The sequence below is a fragment of the Serinus canaria genome, chromosome 2 (genome assembly GCF_022539315.1).
Source record: "Serinus canaria isolate serCan28SL12 chromosome 2, serCan2020, whole genome shotgun sequence".
Classification (NCBI taxonomy): domain Eukaryota; kingdom Metazoa; phylum Chordata; class Aves; order Passeriformes; family Fringillidae; genus Serinus; species Serinus canaria.
Window position 1 is genome coordinate 119775792 of NC_066315.1, and position 6348 is coordinate 119782139.

Sequence of the window (6348 nt, forward strand, 5' to 3'; positions counted from 1 at the left end):
ACTGTTGTGCATATGTTCAGAGGTATTGTCTGTCACAATAGCTATTTACACAGCATTAGAAATCTAATGAAATCTACCAACCTCCCATTTTTAAACATCAGTAAATTATTTCCTCTTCATGTGGAAGCATGGGTTGAAAACAGCACCAGATTTAGTTTCAGCCATTCAAATGAATCTCAGAATTTCTGGTATTCACTACAATTAATCTTCTCTGACACTTCAACAGATATACAATAAAGTGTGTCTCTCTTTAATATTTTCACAGTATTTAACCTTGTTCCAAGTTCATCCTCTTTCTTCCAGGTTGCTAAACACATTCAATGCTCAGCTAATCAGTAGAGCCAGAAAATCCTATTTCCAAGACCTTATTTTCACAGTGGGAACAGTTGCAAAGCTGTTAGTTTCTACTGTCTGGCATATGTAGCAAAATGAACAAACACATAAATAAATTATTATTCTAAACAAGCAAAGTTTCTGAGAGGTCCCTAATGATCATTTCATAGAAATATAGTTGCCTAAGCTGCAATTGTGTATCTCAGGTATAACTCCACAGAAAATGGTGCCAAATGTCAGTCATTACCAGACAGTATACCAGAGTTGCCAGTATTTGGCCAGTAACTTAGGGACTCTTTCCATGTGCTTTTATGAGAAAACCTTCATTTACATATAAGATAATCTGTAAACATAAATTGATTAAAGCATGTAATCACTACAGATTGGTTTAATTTACTTAAATGCATTGATTGATCAGAGGGCTGGAGCACCTCTCCTATGAAGAAAGGCTGGGACAGTGGGGGTTTTTCAGCCTGGAGAAGAGAAGGCTCAAAGGACTTTATAGATGACACCAAGTACCTAAAGGTGTCTACCAGAAACCTGGAGAGGGACTTTTCCCAAGGGCATATAGTGATAGGACAATGGGGAATGGTGGTAGGCTGAAGAAGGGCAGGTTTAGATTAGACATTAGGAAGTGTCATGGTTTGAGCCTGGCACAATGCCAGTGCCCCCAGGAGAACACTTACTTCCTTGGCACTTACTGTGAGATGTGATCAGAGACAGAGCAAAGCAGGCTCCAACTTAAGGTTAAAAGAAAAAAAAACATTTATTAACCTACAACTACAAAGAAAGACACACAAAACACAATAGAACATAAGATGAAAACCTTCCAAATTCTTCCTCTTCCCCCCACCAAATTTCCAATTCCACTGCCACCCTTCAGATAATCGATTCTCAGTCTCTCGAGAAGAGAGGAGTCCCTCTTGCGCCACATGCCTTCCATGTCCAGTGCTCTCACCACTGTACATGGATCAGAGCTGCTTCTAGGGTTTTTCATTTTAAGGATACTTTGACCAGTTCCAAAGGGAGCACAGTCTTTCTCCTTTTGGGACACTCGTCCCCCCCAAATTTCACCCCCTGGGGCCGAGGGGTCTCTTGAACAGAGATCGTCTTCTTCTTCTTCTCTTCTTCGAAGCGGAGGGCACCACCACCACCCTCCTAACCCTTCGTCTCTGTTCACACTCCTCCACATCACTGCACTCTCTTGGCTCTGAGCCATCACCTCCCCCTAGAATGCAGTCTCTGTGTCACAGAAACACCCGTGGTTCTGCCGTGGCTATACAAGAAAAGTCCAGCCCAAAGCCACTCCATCATCTCCTCCCACCTAGAATTTTCTCAACATCTTCTCAATCTCAACAACTTCTCAATCTCATCAACTTCAGGAGGACTCAGCTTTTGCAAGGTTCTCATCTTCTTCAGAGGGGTTAAAAGTCCTGAGCTCTCTGCCGGTTTACTTCGTCAACTCCAACGCCTGGCTGCCCTGCTGGGCACCCCCCCCTTCTCCTTCACACCGGGCCACTATCACCGGCACCGGCTCTGTCTCTCTCTCCCTCTCTCCGGGGGCGGGGGGGGGGAATGGAGGATGGCTGCCAGAAGTCTCCTCCACCCTTGGGCCCAGGCCTGTCCTACCTCTCTCTCTCTGGCCACATGGCTCCCCTCCCCCCCCCCGCCCAGCTCGGCTGGGCAGGGGGGGGGTCTGCTCACTCTCAAGCGGGACTCCAAAAGGAAGTTCCCCTGGGAGATCACAGCTTTTAACCCTTGTGTTCTCAGAGGCGTATCTTGCCCTCAGTGGACAAACCAGGTGCCAATATTAAATTTGAACACTGATTGGCTTGCCTACACCATCACAAAAAACTTCATTTCCTTTCAAACCACGACAGGAAGAAATTCTTTGAGTGTCATGAGGCACTGGAACAGGTTTCTCAGAGAGGCTGTGGACTCCTCATCCCTGGAGTTGTTCAAGACCAAGGATGGGGTCTTGAGCAAGCTGGCCTAGTTGATGGTGCTGCTACACATGACAGGGGGTTACAACTAGGTGTTCTTTAAGGTCCCTTCCAATCCAAGCATTCTATGATCTTAGCCAAGGAGAATTCCATGCAATTTCATCAGGAGTTTTGCATAAGGGCTGTTAGAGCATGTCCCTGGTTAAAACAAGAGACATCAAGTAAAGACAAAATATGAGAAGTATTTGCTTCTGGTAGCAAGCAAGGTGGACCACAGTCAGTGCTACACAGCATTCCAACTTACCTTTCCTCTTTCTAGGGGGAGTCCCAGACACAAGGGCAACACAATGGTTTGACATTCAGTGATGTGAATGTGCCAATGAACATGGCTGGTGATACTGTAGCAACTACATTGTCTTTAACTCAAGTCTCATACGTAGTTCTTCAGCTGGGACACCAAAAACACCTAACAGTTCCTTTTCCATGTATGAATTAATCTCAGCAAAGGGGAGGAGGCCCTGCTGAGTTCATAATATTGAATACTGTAATACATTTGTCTCTAAAACTGCATTACATTAACTGCAAATAATGCAGCCTATATTCTTTCATACATATATTACTTTAATGAGCCATTAAAATGTCTAGTATTTCAAGCATACAAAAAGATCTATAGTTTGAGCTTCAGAAGTCATACAAATATCTTACAAGTGCCAATAGTACTCTCAACAGGAGAAATTTAGCCTGTCATTTATTTTTAAATTGCTCTTTCATTTTATTCCATAAAATGCATTTATTTACAAGGCAGTAGAAGGCAGTTGAAATCTTTAATACTGAATCAAGAAATCAAGTTAGAAAAAGCAAAATGGGAACATATATGTTGAATAATAGCCTGCTCCTAATCAGGTCCCAGGAAATCAGACTCATTTTCTCTTTTACTTTCTCTATTCAATTAATCAGAAAATCCTTCCCTTCCCACTGATCAAAGTTTCATATGGAAATCTGTCCCCTTGGAAAAAACAATATCCAGAAAGGGGCCATATACTTTGGTAGAGACCTCCAGAGGAGGCTATTGACCCCCCCCCAAGGAGGCTATTAAAATACAGAAACGTTGAGTTTAGACCTCACCATGGGAATTCCCCAGCACTCAATTCTCCAGCACATGGCCTGTGAATGTGACAAGGGAGTCATTGATTCAGCCTTGCCACTTTTGTAAACTCCAAACAGTTTGAAACCACAGCAGATGCATGCCCAGAGGACTAAGGAAAGACAGAACACAGTTCCAGAACTATAACTATTTTCTATTGCAGACCAGCCTCACACGTCTTTTTGCCCTCTCATAAGTTTACTGCATCTTATTGCTTCTGTATTATTGGCTCAGGAACAGCACTCATAAATCTGTGAAATGTCTACATGGTATTATCCTTGCATAATCTTGGCATACTTGTAAATAAAATCCTTCACCAAATGGAAATTTACTGCCAGAAGTTTCTAGGCAGATGTGATTTTCCAAAATCTGTTATTTTACTCAGTATTCTACCAGAAGTCTAGTCTGTCCTGTATTTCTATATATGATGAATAATTTCAGTAATGTTATTTTAAAAGAACCTTTGAGTTCTGTAACTTCAATTTTTCCATCATTCTATATCTCAGAACTATTGCCATTGACTAATATGAAAAGGTAATTACAGCAGAGCAGCATTTTAGCTGATGCTAAAATATACACATATATCAAGAGTATTCAACAATTTCCTCCCCCTTTGTTCCAAAATAACTGCATATAATACCATATAACCTCTATTATAACTAAATGTATGTTTCATGGTTGTGAGAATTTTAATATATTTCATTCTACTGGTTCAATTTGTGTGATGGCTCAGCACCACTAGCAAGATTAAAAAAAACCAAAAAACAAACTTGTGCTGTCATACTTAGGAAGAATTACAGTTTTTGAGCCAAGAAGTAGCTCTGTCATGCAACAAAAGACTGTAATTCAACATACCTGAAAAAGCTCAGCAGCTTTGAAAGTGTGCCTATTAGACAGAAAAGACAGCTAAAGGACTAAACTGGACTAACAATGGAAAAACTTTGAAAAGGGACTTTGGAGTTTTCAATTGATGACTTTTTTTTTCCACCTTCCTAGCTTCTCTGAACAGTACTTTTTAATAAGGTTCTTAATTCTACTTGAGGCAATATGGAAATAATAGAAGACCAATTCATGTAGATATGTAAAAGCAAAGGAAGCCTTCAGAACAAGGGAATGAAACCACTGCAATTTCTAGTGTTTGTGGGAGAAAAAAAAAACAAACAATGGAGAATGTCTGGGGAGGACTGAAACTCCTGAGACGCTAGAATGTATTCCAAAACACATTTGCAGCAACACTGCAAAATAGTGATAAGTGACTTAAACAGTAGTAAGAAATTACATTGGATCTTTTTCCAAGATATATATAAAAAATTCACTTAATCTAACACTCTTGCAGACTAAAAACTTTATAGTCTTTATGTGTGCTGAAGAAGCTCTGCATTCCAGCATGGAGTTCTGTCACACCTATTTAAAGTCAAGTTCAGGCTTGACATGTGCTATACTCATATCCTTCATTTCTCCTTATTTATTTCCTTCTAAAGGCCGGAAGAGAAGTGTAAAAAAATGAGTGTATGCTATGTTAATAGTTACTACTCACTTGATAAGCATGCAAAAGCTTTATTCTCAGTAGGCCCATGCAGAGAGCACATGTATATACCACATGTATACATATATATTCACACACATATACATATGCAGGTGGAATAAAACACATTCCGTGGAATGGTTTGGATTGGAAAGGACCTCATCTACTTCCAACATCTCTGTGCTGGCCACCTGCAAGGCAGCAGTGTGGTCCCATCCTGCCCATGCCTGCACCACTGCTGTTGGTAAGGGCTGCTGGGGAACAAGGATGGGGCAAGTGAGTGCTCCCCTCACCCCTGTGAGGTGACAGGTAGCCAGAGTCACAAGCAGGAGTGGCATCCTCTGCCAGCCTGTGCCTCAGCTGGGAGGCTGATCTCAGTACTGACCTCTCACAAAATATTACTTGGAAGGGACTCACAAGGATCATCAAGTCCAACTCCTGGCCTCGGACAACATAGCCCCAAGAACTCCACCACGTGTGTGAGAGCATTGTCCAAATTCTTCTTGAACTTTGTCAGGTTTGGTGCCGTGACCACTTCCATGGGGAGCCCATTCCAGTTCCCAACCACCCTTTGGGTTGAGAACTTTTTTCTAATATTCAACTTAAACCTCCCCTGACACAGCCTCAGACCATTCCCTTGGGTCCTGTCACTGGTCACCACAGAGGAGAGATCAGTGCCTGCCCCTCCTCTTCCCCTCATGAGGGCACTGTAGACTGATGTGATCTCACCCCTCAGGCTCCTCCAGGCTGAACAGACCAAGTGACCTCAGCTGCTCCTCAAACAGCTTTCCTTCGAGGGCCTTCACCATTTTGGTTGCACTTTTTTGGACACTGTAATAATTTAATGTCTTTTTGATATTGAGGAGCCCAACACTGCACACATGACTCAAGGTGAGGCTGCTCCAGTGCAGAGCAGAGCAGGACAATCCCCTCCCTTGCCTGGCTGGCCATGCTGTGCCTGATGCATCCCAGGACATGCTTGGCCTTCCTGTCTGCCAGGGCACTGCTGACTCAGATTGAATCATCAACCAGGACCCCTAGGTCCTTTTTTGTGGCACTGCTTTCCAGCATCTCATTCTCCATTCTGGACACACAACCAAGGTAGCTGCATCCAAGATGCAGAACCCAGAGCATCCCCGCTCACTTCTCTTCACTAGAAATTAGAGGAAGAAGTTAAAGGAAAAATAAAATCAGTTCCCACATCTTACAGTGGAAAAAATAATCGGAAGCTTTGTGATAATATGAGGAGTCAGAATCAGGAGCCTCGAGAAGAATTTCATGATGTTTCCATGGAAAGTAAACATTGTTGTCTTGAAAGGGGCTCTTTCACCCAGTGTGCAAGGAGTTGATCCATAGTCAGAGTGGAGGTTGTGTCTGATTTCCTTCATAGGGTAAGAGATGTT